At 43.1% G+C, this 18,259-nt stretch overlaps 1 protein-coding gene across 13 annotated transcripts in view; it reads left to right on the top strand.

Moving 5' to 3' along the window:
- Nucleotides 1-16,089: 16,089 nt before the first annotated feature.
- Nucleotides 16,090-18,259, top strand: part of mbnl1 (muscleblind-like splicing regulator 1) — a 350,001-nt gene continuing 347,831 nt past the window's right edge. For 3 of the 13 annotated variants that reach the window (XM_041183054.1, XM_041183053.1, XM_041183041.1), the window contains exons 1-2: nucleotides 16,097-16,286; nucleotides 16,373-16,508. The gene's annotated coding sequence lies outside the window, so the exon portion shown is untranslated. Of the gene's footprint in view, nucleotides 16,287-16,372; nucleotides 16,509-18,259 lie in introns of all 13 variants that reach the window. The other 10 variants (XM_041183057.1, XM_041183047.1, XM_041183059.1 and 7 more) reach the window with 8 other exon arrangements.

Genomic DNA, 18,259 nt, shown 5'->3' with positions numbered 1-18,259 from the left:
CAGAACTGCACACAGTAGTCCAGCTGTGGCCTCACCAAGGTTCTATACAACGCCAACATGACCTCCGTACTTTTGTAATCTATGCCTCAATTGATAAAGGCAAGTGTCCTATATGCCTTTTTCACCACCCCACTAACATGCCCCTCTGCCTTCAGAGATCTATGGACACACACACCAAGGTCCCTTTGTTCCTCAGAACTTCCTAGTGTCATGCTGTTCATTGAATACTTCCTTGTCAAATTATTCCTTCCAAAGTGTATCACCTCACACTTTTCAGGGTTAAATTCCATCTGCCACTTATCTGCCCATTTGACCATCCCATCTATAACTTCCTGTAGCCCAAGACACTCAACCTCACTGTTAACCACCCGGCCAATCTTTGTGTCATCCGCAAACTTACTAATCCTACCCCCCACATAGTTATCCATGTCATTTATAAAAATGACGAATAATAGGGGACCCAGCACAGATCCCTTTGGTATGCCACTGGACATTGGCTTCCAGTCACTAAAGCATCCTTCTGTCATCACCCTCTGTCTCTTACAGCTAAGCCAATTTTGAATCCACCTTATCAAATTACCCTGTATCCCGTGTGGGACCTTGTCAAAGGCTTTGCTGAAATCCATATAAACTACATCAACTGCACTACCCTCATCTACACACCTGGTCACCTCCTCAAAAAATTCAATCACATTTGTTAGGCATGACCTCCCTCTGACAAAGCCATGCTGACTTTCCCTGATCAAACCTTGCCTCTCCAAGCAGAGATAGATTCTCTCCTTCAGAATTTTCTCCAATAGTTTCCCTACCACTGATGTGAGACTCACTGGCCTGTAGTTCTCTGGCTTATCTCTACAACCCTTCTTAAGTAGCAGAACCACATTAGCTGTTCACCAGTCTTCTGGCACCTCCCCCGTGTCCAGAGAGGAATTAAAAATTTGGGTCAGAGCTCCTGCGATCTCCTCCCTTGCCTCCCTCAGCAGTCTAGGACACAAATCACCTGGACCTGGAGATTTGTCCACTTTTAAGCCTGCCAACACCTCCAATACCTTGTTTATCCCTATATCAATTTGCTCAAGAATCTTGCACTCTCTGTCCCCGAGTTCCATACCTTCATCCTCATTCTCTTGAGTGAAGATGGATGTGAAGTATTCGTTCAACACTCTACTGATGTCCTCTGGCTCCACCCATAGATTGCCCAATTGGTCCCTAATGGGCCCTACTCTTTCCCTGGTTATCCTCTTCCCATTGATATACTTATAGAATATCTTGGAGTTTTCCCTACTTTTACTAGCCAGAGCTTTCTCATGTCCCCTCTTTGCTTTCCTAATTGCTTTCTTAAGCTCCACCCTGCACTTTCTGTACTCCATTAATATCTCCATTGATTTTCTCCCCTTGTACCTGCTAAATTGCAGTAAGATTTATTTAGTCTTATACTTCAAACCTTTTATAATAAAAGCTAACATAACAGTTGCTTTCCTAATTCTGTGATTTGTGTAAAAGGACACCCATGTCCCTCTGAATGCCAACATTTCCTAGCCTCTCACCATGGATGTTTTTTTTGAAAATCTAAATGCACCACATCTACTTCTTCCCCGATATCCATCCTATTAGTTACATCCTCACCCTAAAAAACTTGGTAACAGATTTGTCAAAAACGATTTCCCTCTTCTAAACCTGTGTTGATTCTGCTGATTCCTCATATGATTTTCTAAGTGCCCTGTTATCTCCTCCCTAACAATAGATTCTAGCACTACTATTGATGTCAGGCTAATTGGCCTGTATTTCCCTATTTTCTCTCTCCCTGCTGTCATTGATAGATTTCTTACTGTCTGTGATTAAAATGTTTGTATGTGAGGTGTGTGTGTTTTCTTATCATCCAAGTGTTTGTCCCAATTTACATAATCCCATCAGAAAACCTCTTCATGAGTCTTAAACTGAAGAAGATTATTTGTTACCCTACACTTGCCCTGAGGTTTAAAAAATGCAACATCTCACTCATCCACACTATCACTCACACACAAATTGGGTACAGACGAAGAAAGAAACAATATAATTACAAAGTATAATTGTCTCAGTCTCTATTTTCTGGCAGGCCTGGAGTCTCTTAGATGAATTGATGCCTTTAGTTGAAGTGAAAGCCTTATAAGCAGAGGTTTCGGAGTAAGCTGTGAGGCTTCTTGTAGTTGAATTACCAGAATTTTGGTTCTCAGGTGAACTTGAATTCATAAATGTTGGGGGGGAGTCCTTTTCCCACTTTGAAGGTATTGCTGTTTATTACCTTGGCTGCCTAGTTGACTGTAGCTGGTTCAATAGCTTTCTGATGGTCTCTATCTCTACAGAGCTAATTCTTGCTGTTTTAAAAGCAGGTAACAAACATGGCCATCTCACCAATTTAACCTGTTACAAGTCCAAAGCCCTTTTCCAAATAAAGTGGGTGGCAAAGGTTGATTATACATCCTGTGCGATGACTTTCACAACATGAGAGTTTGAGACAGATACCATCTTTTTATTTGAATGACCCACTCAAATGGAAATTATCCTTTTGAATTAGTTTCAGGAAAAAGCATTGAGTCAACATCAAGCTGGAAAATTCATTTTGTTCCCTCTTGAGACAGTGAGTGTTTCAAACCACAAGAGAAGTCAGATGATCCTCAGGCAGCCATTTTTTTGTGGTTTTTAAAAATGTCAAGTATTGACTGGGAGTTTACAATATACTGGAACATCCTATTGCTTTTTGAATTGCAGGATGCAATAAAAGGGACAGTAGCAACGTGGACACCAAATTAGCTGAGTAATACGAAACAGCGAGTAATGGTCAATTTGGGCTGTAGGAAGGTTTGTAGTGAAGTTCACCAGGGGGACAGTTTGGGACCCTTGCCTCTCCTGATGTATATTAATGATCTAGATCTTGGCGTGCAGGGGACAATTTCAAAGTCTGCAGATTATACAAAACTTGGAAGCATTGTAAACTGTGAGGGGGACAGTGTAGATCTTCAGGAGGACAAATACAATTTGGTGGAGTGGGCAGATAGATGGCAGATGAAGTTCAATGCAGAGGACTGTGAGATGATTCATTTTGGTTGGAAGAACATGGAGAGACAATATAAAATAAGGGGTACAACTCTAAAGGGCGTGCAGGAGCAGAGGGACCTGCGTGTATATGTGCATAAATCATGAAAGATGGGAGGGCAGGTGGAAAGAGCAACTAGTAAAGCATACAGTATTCTAGGTTTTATTAATAGGGACATAGAGTACAAAAGCAAGGAAGTTATGCTGAACTTGTAGAGGACACTGGTTAGACCTCAACCTGAGTATTGTGTAAGTTCTGGGCACCACACTTGAGGAAGGATGTGAACGCATTGGAAAGAGTGCAGAAGAGGTTTACAAGAATAGTTCCAGGGATGAGAAACTTCAGTTACGAAGATAGATTTGGGGGCTGTTCTCTTTGGAGAGAAGAAGGCTAAGAGGAGATTTGCTGGAGATGTTCAAAATTCTGAGGGGGCTGGACAGAGTAGATAGGGCGAAGCTGTTTCACTCATAAAAGGATCAAGAACAAGAGGGCACAGATTTAAAGCAATTTGCAAAAGAAGCAAATATGATGTTAGAAAAGATTTTTCACATTGCAAGTGGTTTGGGTCTGGAGTGCACTGCCTGAATGTGTGGTGGAGGCAAGTTTAATCGAAGCATTCAAGATGAATGTTTTAATAGAACAATGTGCGGAGTTACAAAGTAAAGACAGGACAATGGTGCTGAGCCATAATGCTCAGTTGGAGAGCTGGTGCAGACATGATGGGCCAAATGGCCTCCTTCTGCACTGTAACAATTCTGTGGATCTGTGATTCTGGGATTACGTTTGCTAGCTTCTAATTCACAGCAACTGTTTTAGAGTATAGGGAATTCTGGAAAATTAAAACCAATGCATCTACTATCTCTTTTAAAATCCTATGGTGTAGGCCATCAGGTCCAAGGGATTTGATGGCTTTTCAACCCATTCATTTCTCCAGTACTATCTCTTAGTTCCCTATTACTTCCGGAATTTCTTTTCTGTCATCTACCAGGAGGACAGACACAAATTACCATTTAAAGTCCCTCCCACCTCCTTATTCTTTATTAGAATTTCTCCTGTGCCTCTCAGGAGGCCACATTTACTTTTATCAATCTCTTTCTTTTTACATACTGATAGAGGCTTTTAGAATCTGATTGTTTTTGTCTCTCGCTTGTTAACTCCCATGTCCTATTTTCTCTTCCTTTATCAATTTCTTGGTCACCATTTGCTGAATTCGAAAATCTTCCCAATCCTCAGATCTACTGCTCTTTACGTCAACATTATAAGCCTCTTCCTTCAATAGAACCATGGAACCGTAGAAGAGTTACAGCACAGAAGGAGGCCACTCAGCCCATCTTGTCCATGTCAGCCCAAGGACACCCAGGTGCCTTTTCTAATCCCACCTTCCTGCACCCAGCCCTTAGCCCTGCAGCTTACAGCACTTTAGGTGCAGATCCAGGTACTTTTTAAAAGAGTTTAGAGTTCCTGCCTCTACCACCAACTTGGGCAGCGAATTCCAGACACCCACTACCCTATGCGTAAAAACGTTCTTCCTCATGTCCCCCTACACCTTCTGCCACTTATCTTGAAACTATGTCCCCTGGTTCTAGAATTCTGCACCAAGGGAAATAATTTTATCCTGTCCACTTTATCTATTCCCCTCATAATTTTGTACACCTCAATCAAGTCACCTCTCAGCCCTCTCTGTTCTAAAATAACCCCAACCTATTCAATCTCTCCTCATAGCTACACTTTTCTAACCCTGGCAACTTTCTTGTAAACCTCCTCTGCACTCTCTCCAGAGCTATTACGTCCTTCCTGTAATGTGGTGACCAGAAATGCACACAACACTCCAGCTGTGACCTCACCAGTGTTTTATACAATGCCAACAATATATCCTTACTTTATATTCTATACCTCTGCCATTGAAAGAGAGCATTCCATATGCCTTCTTTACATCCTTGTCTATTTGAACTGCTGCCTCCAGGGACCTGTGTACTTATATGCTAAGATCTCTCACTTCATCTACCCTTCTTAGTATATCCTCATTTATTGTGTAATCCCTGTAACTGTTTGACCTCACTAAAAACATAACCTCACACTTCTCTATGTTAAAATCCATCTGCCACTTTACTGCCCACTCCACCAACCCACCTATATCGTTTTGGAGATTATGGCTATTCGCTACACTATCCACTACGCGGCCAATCTTTGTGTCATCTGCAAATTTCCCAATCATGCCCCACCATGTTAATGTATAACACAAAGAGCAAGGGTCCCAACACCGAACCCTGTGGAACAACATTTGAGACAACTTTCCATTTGCAAGGGCATCCATCGACCATTACCCTTTGTTTCTTGTTACAAAGCCAACCTTTTATCCAGTTTGCTACATTACCCTGAACCCCATGGGCTTTTACTTTCCTGACCAATCTGCCATGTGGGACCTTGTCGAATGCCTTGCTAAAATCCATGTACACAACATCCAGTACCTTCATCAACCCTTCTTGTCACTTCCTCAAAGAATTCAATCAAATTTGTGAGGCAAGACCTTCCTTTAACAAATCCATGCTGACCATCCCTGACTAGTCCATGCCTTTCCACATGACAGTTAATCCTATCTCTCAGGATTGATTCTACTAATTTGCTCACCACCGATGTAAGACTCACTGGCTTATCATTGTTTGGCATTTCCTTTGATCTCTTTTTAAACAATGGAACTATGTTTGCATTTCTCCAGTCCTCTGGTACCTCCCCTGTATCTAGTGAAGATTGGAAAATCATCCTCAGAGCGTCTGCTATCTCTTCCCTGACTTCCTTCAGTAGCCTCGGAAACAATCCATCTGGCCCTGGTGACTTATCAACTTTCAAGGATTTCAACCCTTTGAGTACTTCCTCTCTCTTTATGACTATCTCATCCAAGATCTCGCAGAGTACCTCCTGGACTTCTGTATCTACATCCTCCCTTTCCTTTGTAAACGCGGAGACAAAATATTCATTTAAAACCCTTCCCACAGCCTCTGTTTCTACAGACAAGTTTCCATCTTCATCTCTGATAGGTCCCACTTTTTCCTTAACTAACCTTTCAGCATTAATGTATTTGTAAAACATCTTTAACTTTACTTGCTAATCTTTTTTCATGCCCTCTCTTTGATTTCCTTATTTCCTTTTTTACTTTGTCCCTGCACTTCCTATATTTGTCTAGGCTATCTGCAGTGCTTAGTTCTTTGTGCCTATTGTATGCGTATCATAACCTGGTACTATCCTTAGCTTATTTTGTTAGCTACAGTTGAGACATTTTTATCCTGAGTTTTTTATTCCTTAAGAGACATTATATTTATTTACAATTATAAATTATTTTTAAAATGTTTGTCACTGCTCACCTACCATCATATCTTTTATTCTAATTTCCTATCTACCTTAGTCAATGTTCCCTTCATATCTCTAGTTTACTTTATTCAGATTTAAGACCCTAATTTCAGACTTTAAAATATCACTCTCAAACTCAATATCGAAATTTTATCATATTATGATCACTATTTCCCAGAGGCTCCTTTACTGCAAGTTTATTAATTAACACTGTCTCATTGCATAGTACTGGATCTAAAATAACCAGGTGGCCTATTGTTTCCTTGACACACTGATCAAGAAAACTACCTTGAATGCATTATATGAATTCATCCTCTGCACTATTAGTGGTATTGCTCAGTCTCTATGAAGATTAAAGTGTCCCATGATTACTGTATTACTCTGATTACATGCATAAATATTTAATGTTGGATTCCTAAGTGTTTCTCAAATATTTTGTGCTTCATATTTCTAAATTATTGATAATCAATATACAAGTTGCTGTTATGTGTAAAATCTTATCTATACTTAATATTGACCACGCTGAACTGAGTGCAGCATTGTACCATGAAACTACATTTAATCTACAAGCAGAATACTGTACAAAGATTATCATTAATCTTTAAGTCAAGGATCTCTGCAAGGGCAGATAACTGCAGAAATATACTCATTGGATTGTAGGAGCTATGTCTTAGTGGTAGCACTCTTGGGTATGATTCATAGAGGTTGTAGGTTCAAGCCCCATTCAAGATGGTGGGACTGACACTTCAGTGTTAATGTTGAGGGAGCACTACTGCCTTTCAGATGGGACATTAAACTATTATGCTGTCTGCCCTGACAGGCTGGTGTAAAAGAAACCACAGCGTTTCTTGAAGAAGGACAGTAGAGTTGTCCTGGTGTGCTAGTCTAATACTTATCCTACAATCAACATCACTAAAACAGATTACCTGGACACTTATCACATTGCTATTTGAGGGAGCCTGCGGTGCGCAGGTTGGCTGCCATGTTTTCCCTATGAAACCATTGAAAGAAAATATATTGGCCCAGAAATTGCAGGGATTTTGACAGCAACCTGTCAGTGTTCACTGCCTCTAACCCTCTGAAATTGTCCATACCGTCATGATGTAACTCAAGCACAGGTTAATGTAAAAATTCTGAAGTTGCGTTCTGTCATTCACTACCCCATTACAGGCAGCACCGTGGACCATCCCTCCAGACTCAGCAATGAGTGAAATTAATTGATTTGGTGAGAACTTCTCCTTTTCTGGTCTCATTTCGCTGTTAGAAAAGAGTAATGACAGGGCCATTATCAAATTGTTGATTGTGGGATCTTGCTGTGCACAAATTGGCTGTCACACTTCCTACATTATGACTGCGGCTTCACTTCAAATGTACTCCATTGTCTGTGAAGCTTTAAGACGGCATGTAAAGTCCCGTATAAATGCAAGTCAGGAACTTCGTTTTCTTAAATCTGCATAGCACAATAAGCCCTGCTCACCAAGATCATCCCCCCCCTCTCCTCCACATCAAATTTACCACCCACGTCGACAGGAAACCATGGCAGCGCAGAACACATTTTGGCAAGTGTGTCGTGCAGAAGTCGAGACTCACCGTCAGGGCCTTGCTCACGTTGTGGACGTCCAAGGAGCAGAGGGTGCTGGAGCCCAATGGCAACTGCACACTGGAGGAATGTGCACACATGCTGGGTGGGTCTATATAGACAAGGCTCCATTGTGAGGCAGCTCACGGAAGGTAGAGGGTCACCTTTGAGTGTCTGCTTCGGGACTTCAGTGTCTTGGCCATAGACTGCTATGGATGATCATTGAGGGGATGGAGAAGGTGTAGGTTTAACTGGGAGAGGAAGTTGTACTGGGGGTTTTGAGGTTGGGAGAGGGAGAACAATGGTGTCGGTGGGGTGTGAGGTTGCGAGGGGCGGGCAATGGTGGAGTCGGGGGGGTTTGAGGTTGGGAGAGAGGGAATGATGGTGTCAGTGGGGGTGAAATTGGGAGAGGGGGCAGGGAGCACAGGGGAGGAGGGTGTAACGGGAAGAATGGAGCAGCTGGGGAGGTAGGTGTAGGGGCGAAGAAGGTGGAAGAAAAGGAGTTTGGGGGGGAGGAGTTCGGGTGGAGGAAGGAGTCTGGGGGGGCGGTGTGAAGAACTTCAGGCAGAGGAAGGAGCCCAGGGTGGGGGAAGGAAGGAGTTGGAGGGGTGAAGGACTTCAGGGGGAGGAAGGAGTTCGGAGTGGGGAAGGAGTCCAGGGTGAAGAAGGAGTCTGGAGGGTGGTAGGAGTTCATATTGGGGAAAGATTAAAGGTGCAAAAAGGAGTGAAGGTGGAGGAAGGAGTAAGGGGGTGGAATGTTCAGGTGAATGTGCAAGGGAGGGGCCTGTGGAGTCGATGACTGCCTCCTGGGAAGCAAAATGGGGGAGGGCATGGTCGGAGGGAATGGTGAGAATGAGGGAGAGCAGGGTGAGCCAGTCGGGTGGCAGGGGGAGGGTGCGATGGTACCATCAGAAGGGACAGGAAAGGTTGGTTGGTGGGGACTTGGAGGCGGACGGACCTTGGGGTTAGAACATAAGAAATAGGAGCAGGAGTACACCATTTGGCCCCTTGAGCCTGCTCCGCCATTCAATAAGATCACGGCTGATCTTCTTGTGTTTGGATTTCCACATTCCCATCTAACCCCGATAACCTTTGATTCCTTTGCCTAACAAGAATCTATCTACCTCTGCTTTAAAAATATTCAATGACCCCGCCTCCACCACCTTCTGAGGGAGAGAATTCCAAAGTCGCACAACCCTCAGAGAGAAAAAAATTCTCCTCATCTCTGTCCAAAAAAGGTGACCCTGATTTTAAAACAGTGTCCCCAAGTTTTGGATTCACCCACAAGGGGAAACATCCTTTCGATGTCCACCTTGTCAGGGCCATTCAGGATCTTAGATACTTCAATTAATCACCCCTCACTCTTCTAAACTCCATTGGAAACAAGCCCAGTCTGTCTAACTTTTCCTCATAAGACAACCTACTCATTCCAGGTATCAACCTAGTAAACCTCCTCTGAACCGCCTCCAATGCATTTACATCCTTCCTTAAATAAGGAGACCATAACTGCACACAGTATTCGAGGTGCGGTCTCACCAATGTCCTGTATAACTGAAGCATAACATTCTTACTTTTATGATCAATCCCTCTCCTAATAAAGGATAGCATTCCATTAGCCTTCTTAATTACTTGTTGTACCTGCGTACTGACTTTTGTGACTCATACTAGAACAACTAGATCCCTCTGCACCCCAGAATTATGTAGCCATATCTATTAAAGTAATTTTTTTGATCTTCCTGCCAAAGTGAACAACTTCACGCTTTCCGACATTAAATTCCATTTGCCAGATCTTTGCCAACTCACTAGACTGATCTATATCCATCTGCAACCTCCTCACGTCCTCTTTACAACATACTTTTCTACCTATCTTTGTGTCATCTGCAAATTTAGCTACCATGTCTTCACTCCCCTCATCTAAGTCATTGATGTAAATCGTAAAAATTTGAGGCCCCAGAACAGACCCCTGTGGGACTCCACTTGTCACATCCTGCCAATCAGAAAAAGACCCATTTTTGCATACTCTCTGCTTTCTGCCAGCCAGCCAATCTTCTATCCATGCTAATATGTTACCCACTACACCATGCTCTTTAATTTTCCATAATAATCTTTGAAGTGGAACCTTATCAGATGCCTTCTGGAAATCCAAGTACAGCACATCTACAGGCTCCCCTTTATCCACTGCGCATGTTACTCCTTCAAAAATCTCCAATAAATTGGTTAAACATGATTTTCCTTTCATAAAACCATGCTGACTCTTCCCTATTGCCTTGAGCTTTTCTAAGTGCCCAGCTATAACCACCTTAATGATCAATTCTAATAACTTTCCCACAACAGACATCAAGCTAACTGGCCTATAGGTTCCTGTTTTTTGCCATCCTCCCTTCTTGAATAGAGGGGTTATATTTGCTACTTTCAAATCTGTGGAACCTTTCCAGAATCTGGTGAATTTTGGAAAATTAACACCAGCACATCGACTACCTCATTAGCCACCTCTTTTAAGACCTTAGGATGTAGTCCATCAGGACCCAGGGACTTGCCAGCCGCAGCTCAATCAATTTGCTCAGTACCATTTCCCTAGAGATTTCAATACCACCAACTTCCTTTCTCCCATTCACCTCCTGATTTGCAGCTATTACTGGAATGTTTTTTATATCCTCTATAGCGAACACAGAAGTAAAATGTTTTTTCATTTCTTCCACCATTTCCTTATTATCTACTATTAATTCCCCACTGTCACTCTCTAGAGGACCAACACTCACTTAACTTGTTCTTTTCCTTTTTAAATACCATTAGGAGCTCTTGCCAATCGTTTTTACATTTCTAGCTAGCTTCCTCTCATACTCTTATTTCTTTCTCCTGATTAACATTTTAATCATTCTCTGCCATCCTATATATTCTACCCAATCATCTGTCCTGCCATTCATCCTTGCCAGGTTGTAAGCTTTTTCCTTAAGTTTGATGCTTTCCTTAACATCTCTGCTTAACCACGGATGGTGGGTCCTCCTCTTAGAATTTTTCTTTATAGTAAGAATGTACTTGTTTTGAATACACTGTAATATCCCCTTAAATGTCTGCCACTGCTTCTCTATTGATCTATCCTCTGGCCCTAGTTTCCCAGTTCACTTCACCTAGCTCAGCTTTCATCTCCACATAGCTGCCCTTATTTAAGTTTTAGATACTAGTCTTAGGCCCACAATTCTCTCATTCAAACTGGATGTAAAGTTTAATCATAATGTGGTTGCTGCTACCATGGGGTGCCTTTACTCTGAGGTCATTAATTAATCCTGTCATGTTACACAATACCAAGTCTAATGTAACCTGCTCTCTGGTTGGCTCCAGACCATGCTGCTCCAAGAAACTATCTTGAAAGCATTCAAAAGAACTCTTCATCCATTCTCCATTTAAATAGCACTGTGCTTTTTTGATCTTCATGCCAAAGTGAACAATCTGATTTTTCCAGTTTATGTGTAGATTAAAATCACCCATGATTATTGCCATCCCTTTATCACAAGCACACAATATTTTCTCTTGAATACTTTAACCTACACTGTAGACCACTCCCACTATTGATTTCCACCCCGCCCCCCCCCCCCCCACCCCGTTACTATTCCTCATCTCCACCCAAACTGATTCTACATCCTGATCTGAACCAAGGTCATCTCTAACTATTGCACCAATCCCCTCTTTGATTAACAGTGCAACCCCGCCACCTTTACCTAGCTTCCTATTCTTCTTGAATGTCATCTACCCTTCAATATTAAGAACCCAGTCATTGTCGTCCTGCAGCCACATCTCCACAATTGCTATCAGATCATATTTATTTACTTCAATGTGGGCCATCAATTAATTTGCTTTGTTATGAATGCCACATGCATTCAGATAGAGAGCCTTCAGTTTTGTCTTTTTGTTACCTTTGTAACATCTAGCCTTGACTGTTGATGTATTCTTAGGCTTTTTCTCTCTGTCCCTTCCTGCCATTCTCTGACACTCATTTCTGAGATTACTATTTTGGTCTCCTGTCTTGGCTCTACGTCTTGAACTGCTACCTCTACCCAAGCTTGATTCCTCACCAGTCTTGTTTAGTTTAAAGACCTCTCTATTTCCCTAGTTATGTGATTTGCAAGGATATTGGTCCCAGCATGGTTCAGGTGTAAACCGTCCCAATGGTACAGCCCCCACTTTCCCCTGCACTGGTGCCAGTGCCGCAAAAACTAGAACCCAATTCTCCCTCACCAGTATTTGAGCTACGCCTTCGTCTCTCTGATCTTATTTTCCCTGTGTCAATTTTCACGTGGCTCGGGTAATAATCCAGAGATTATTACCTTTGAATTTGGGAAGGACGAAGTCGGGAAGGTCAATGTGGATGGGGGTGGGATTCTCAGGAAGGTAGGGAATGTGCACATTCAACTGGACATCCCAGAAAGAAAAGTTTTCTGGCTGGTAGATGATGATGGTGGAGGTGGAAGGTGATGCCAGGGAGGTTGACAGTGATGGGGGAGAGTACATGGGTGACTGGGTGGTGGAAAGGACAGGCGAGCTAAAGACATACTTAACATGCAGCACCGGTTCCCACCCAACACGAGGCTCCTTTTGCTTTTGATTTTAGAAGCATGGTTGTTGCTAAGGTTGTTAAGCTGCTTATTTCCAGCTTTTCAAGGTTAGAGGTGAGGACCTGGATGGAACTGAGGGACTGTATGGTTGGGGGTATCAGTCACTTGGCAGAGCTCCCTGTGAACCAAAGTTGAGATGATTAGTGCATGACAACAGAGTCAAAAGCAGAAGAGAGCACTCACAGTTGCGTCGAGGGAGGGATGATGAGGTGCAGGATCCTAACGTGGGTGTTCACTGCTGACCTCACCCTCACTACAGGCACGGTCCATGTCCTCACCAGTCAGCATGATGGCACGCTCCTCAAAGTGAGTGTGGGGCCTAATGTGGGCTACTCCACCCTCAGTCTGGGACCTCTCCCTGCTGCTGTGAGCCAGCTCCTCCTGCATGAAAACAGATGGAGAGAGTGTGAGCAGGTTACATGGCACTGAGGGGAATGTCTGTGTGGTGAGCAGAGCCATGGATGGGTGAGGACGAGAGCTCGAGAGGATATGAGCCTATTGGAGGTGTGAGGGTGTGTGTGAGTTAGTGGTGTTGTCCTTTGAGGTGTGAGATCCCTCTGATTATGTGATGAGTTTGCGAATGTGTGAGTTGGAAGCGATAAGAAGAGTGACTTTCCCTGGCGGAACAGATGAAAGCATTCATCCTTTTCCTGCACTGGATGACTGTCCTGTTTTGCAGGGCGTTGGTGTTGACCATGCTGGATTGGTGACCTTGCTAGCTGGCCTTCACCCCGAGTGGGAGTAGAGGACTTTGCGGTGGGCCTACACTGCATCCAATAAGTACTCGAGGGAGGGCTGATGTGGTGCAGTATCCTCACGAGGGTGTTTGCTGCTGACCTCACCCTCACCACAGGCATGGCCCATGTCCTCACCAGTCAGTGTGATGGCACACTCCTCAAGTTACATTTGTGTCATACAAGTGCCAGGCAATGACCATCCCCAACAAGAGAGAATCCAACAATCTCCCTTGACGTTCAATGGCATTACCATCACTGAATCCCCCACAATCAACATCCTGGGAGTTACCATTGACCAGAAACTGAATTGGACCCATCATATGAATAGTTTGACGACAAGAGTAGGTCAGAGACTGGGAATTCTGTGGAGAGTAACTCACACCCTGGCTCTGCAAAGCCTGACACCATCTACAATTCAGGAGTGTGATGGAATACTCCCCACTTGCCTGGATGGGTGCAGCTCAAGAAGATTGACACCATCCAAGAAAAAGCAGCCCATTTGATTGGCATCCCATCCACCACCATAAACATTCACTCCCTCCACCACTGACGCACAATAGCAGCAGTGTGTACCATCTCCAAGATGCTCTGCAGGAACTCACCAAGGCTCCTTCAACAGCACCTTCCAAGCCACAACCTCTACCACCTCAAAGGATAAGGGTAGCAGATGCATGGAAACACCATCACCTGCAGGTTCCTCTCCAAGCCGCTCACCATCCTGACTTGGAAATATATCGCTGTTCCTTCACTGTCACTGGGTCAAAATCCTGGAACCCCCTTCCTAACAGCGCGGTGGATGTACCTACACCACATGGACTGCAGCGGTTCAAGAAGGCAGCTTACCACCACCTTCTCAAGGGCAACTAGGGATGGGCAATAAATGCTGGCCCAGCCAGCGAAGCCCACATCCCATGAAAGAATTAAAACAAAACCCTGCAGTGTTGGCAACCCATAGGAGGCCAAGGTGAAGGTGAAGTGACTTTTTCCAAGGCAACAAATAGCTGTACCACCACTACCTTCTCAAGGGCAGTTATTGATGGGCAGCAAATGCTGGCTTTACCTGCGATGTCCGTGGTTCTTAATTTTTTTTATGGGCGTCACAGGCAAGGCCAGTATGTATTGCCCATCCCCTAATTTCCCTTGAACTGAGTGACTTACCAGGCCATCCCATAGGGCAGTTAAGAATTAATCACATTGATGTGGATCTAGAGTCACATGTAGGCCAGACCAGGTAAGGACGGCAGATTTCTTTCCCTAAAGGACACTAATGAACCAGATGGATTTTTAACAACAATCTATGATAGTTTCATGGTCACCATTTTTGGGACTAGCTTTATATTCCTGATTTATTAATTGTATTCAAATTCCACCAGCTGCCAAGGGCAGTAGATTCCTCATCCAGTGACATTACGACTACACCACCATATTTCCATGGTTGTAAATTAATTAAAAAAAAGAGTAGCTCTGATGGGATCAGGCATTCCCTGTCACTATACAGCACTAAATCAAAGCCTGATGTATGTGTGATGGGAGGAACTATTGCATAAGTGATTGGTATGTAAAGGAATGAAAGACTGGCATTTTTATAGTCCTTTACAACCAATGAAGCATTTTTTTAAAGTGTAGCCACTGTTGTGTGATGGAAAACACAGACACCAATTTGCACAGAGCAAGATCCCACCAACAGCAATGAGGTAATGAGCAGATAATCTGGGGGTTTTTTAGCGATACTGGCATGAACACAGGGGAGAACTCTCACGCTTTTCTTTCCGCACCAGGGTTTTAAAGGAAGGAGATGAGAACATTCACGATGCCCTAATTATAATGTTCCATGGTTCTCTTTATTCGAGAAATTTCCTTTCGATTGGAAAACTGTGCACGTCACTCCCCCACCAATTTCCGAAAGGTGAGGGTGGGAAATCTGGTATTATGGACCAATTAGCCCTACATCTGTTGTCTGGAAATTACTAGTGGATATATGTATATGGAGTTAAGTTGCAGAACAGCCATGATCTCATTGAATGGCAGAAAGGACTCAAAAGGCAAAGTGGCCTTCTCCTGTTCCATAGTGCCTTGGAATCTTTTACATCCACCTGAGATGGAAGACTGGGCCTCAGTTTTACCTCTCAACCAAAAGATGCTAACTCCAACCGTTCACTCCTTCAATACTGAACCAGAAGTGTAAGCTGAGATTTTTCTTCTCAAGAACTCTAAACCAGCAACCTTTGGACTCAGAGTCAGAGTGATACCCACTGAGCCAGGAAATTGGGTGACATGAACCCATTTGCACATTGTGTAGTTCACCAAGCCCTTCGATCAGGTCTCTTCTTTGTGATCAATGCTTACATTTGTGTGCATGTGCATACATGTGTACCATTGACTCTCAATGTTTTGATATCATTTCCACACATTGATAGTAGTGTGTTAGTACTTTTGCACCTGCTTTGCAGGGTGTATGTGCTGTATCTGCATGAAGAGATAGGAGCTAGATAAGGATTGTGTCTGTTCCTTTTTGCACAAGCTTATCTCACTGCAACATACTTAGCAGCTTGACAAAGGAAACAGCTTGGGAGACTGTGGGTAGAAACCACTGCCCATATTCCAGGAAGAAGTGTCAGGTTTTTTTTCTTGCAATACCAGATGCAGCAATCAGATTAGCAATAAGGTCACGCGCAACGTGCCTCTTGATTGGGCGAATTGGTATGGTATGTTCAAGTTGGTTTAAAAAACAAAAGTTGAGGAGTTGCAAGTTTCAATGAAAGTCCATTGGCGTTTTAGGTTTCCAATCTTTTCCATGCCTCATAACCATTGACGCTGCTGGGCCGTTTGTGCGTTTTATGATCTTCCCCAAACCTGTACGCTGTCAAAGTGAAACAAAAGTCAGGCTGCAAAAATAAAAGATACATTCGAAACTGCCGGGTTGTCATGGAAGCTGGCAAAAGGTTTTCTGAATGATTAATTTGTTGTTTGTAGACCCATAGGGTTTGAAGAGCAGTTAACTCAAGTCTATCACTCCTTCCTCTTCCAGCCAAACTATTTTCATCCTTTCACTCCAAAGGAAGCCATTATTCCAGGGAGCTGACAATATTCGCAGGCCTGAACGCCTCCAGTGCTGTTCAATGTTTTAAGCTAAGAGGCATCAACATCAAGAAAAGGCAAAGCAGGTAAGGGTTAAATAATATAAGTCAGCCTTCCGCTTACATTTTTTTGATAAACTTTTAGAATTTACTGGAACACGGCTGCATTATTTTTCAATTTAATTGGGAGGGAGTATCTTGACTGAAGCAACACACTGATTGATGTAATTTCACTAACACTCGTTGTCATGTTAATAATTTAAAAGAAGCTTTTGTAATGAGCACAGTCTACCAACCATTTGAAAGATTAACCTCTACCTGTGTTGATTTACCTGGGATTCCTTCTAGTTACTTGTGCTCTGCAGAATGATCAGGCGAAGAGTTTGTTCTCTCTGTTTGACATTTTTGTCCAGGGTTAAAGATAAATATTGCCTGCATGTGTTGCAGTGGGAGGAGGGTGTGGGGGGGAGGGGGTCAGTGGCTGGCGGGAGGGCCGTCGCTGCTATTTTGGAGGGAATTCCCCGCCCACAAGAGCCATCGGTCATGGTGAATTTGCTCTGAAGTACTGGTGTTTCAATGGGGTGAATGATGTAATTGAGTTGCACTTTAATCAAGAAAAGCTTCCAGCTAACTCCGTGAGGTGACAGTGTCCCTTTAAAAGATGGTTTCCAGCCTCTTCAAAGTGAGATTCAACTTTTCACAAAAACCCAAGTGACAGCGCATTGCAAAATGGCAGACAGCTGCAGCTATCGCCTAAGTGTTGCCTTGTGAGGGTTTGTTCCACTGAACGGTCAGTCTCCTGTCATTTAGCTTTAGCTCTGCGCAATTAATGCATGTGAGATTTTTGGCTGGTAAACCAAGCCTTAAATAAACTCTGACTTCATTACCATCTACAAGTCCAATAGTAACTCTTTGTTTTTTTTCTAACTTTTGAACTTTCACTGCAACTGCTACAAGAAAGGGGAATATGATATTCCATTGGAGATAGTCCAAGTTACCTCAAACACACATTTTTTTTTCAGCATTTAGAAATGTCATTTCTGCTTTTCTACTTCCCCATTGCTGGCTGCTGTCATTTTACAAAAATATTCTCTGAGAAAGACCCTGCAAAGTGTTGACACCCACCGGTGGAGTAACAATGTCCCAACTCTGTAAAAATGTCATTGCTTCACTTGTACATGATGCTGTTGCATCATAAAAGGGAATTGGGTCATCATTTTAACAGCCAAAAATGGTAATGGTTTTCTTCTAACAAGATAAATTGCGATAGTTAAATACAGAATTTGAGTGTCGCTGAGACAAAAAAAAGACTTCTTTTGCCAAAGTTTTTTGTCTTGCAAGTATCAGGGCAATTTTCAAGAAAATACCAACGTCAGATGAAAGACTATATTTATACTGGATGAGAAGAGAGTGTTGATTGGTTGGCAAGTGGACTCTGATTGGTAGAGGTACTTCTGTGGTGAATGCACCAGTTGATAGTGACTGACAGTTAACTGCTAATGATTTGAAATTTAAACCAGGCAGCTTGATTCTGATTCATTGGGATATTGCCCTGAGGAATGGATCAGTGAATGGCTGTCACTTATTTTGTTTAGCTGAAATAGGTGCAACGTGGTAAAAGTTCTTTCTGTTTGCATAGAACAGGGCTCTGTATATTAGGGGGAGGTGATGGTGCTATGGTATTGTTGCTGGGCTAATAATCCAGACAGCCGGGGTAATGCTCTGGGGAGCCAGGTTCGAACCCCACCATGGCAGATGGTGGGATTTCAATTCCATAAAAATCTGGAATTAAAAGTCTAATGATGATCATGGAACCTTGTCGATTGTTGTAAAAACCC

The sequence above is a fragment of the Carcharodon carcharias genome, chromosome 2 (genome assembly GCF_017639515.1).
Source record: "Carcharodon carcharias isolate sCarCar2 chromosome 2, sCarCar2.pri, whole genome shotgun sequence".
Taxonomy (NCBI): domain Eukaryota; kingdom Metazoa; phylum Chordata; class Chondrichthyes; order Lamniformes; family Lamnidae; genus Carcharodon; species Carcharodon carcharias.
Note: the sequence above shows the minus strand (reverse complement) of the source record. Positions and strands in the feature narration are given on the sequence as shown.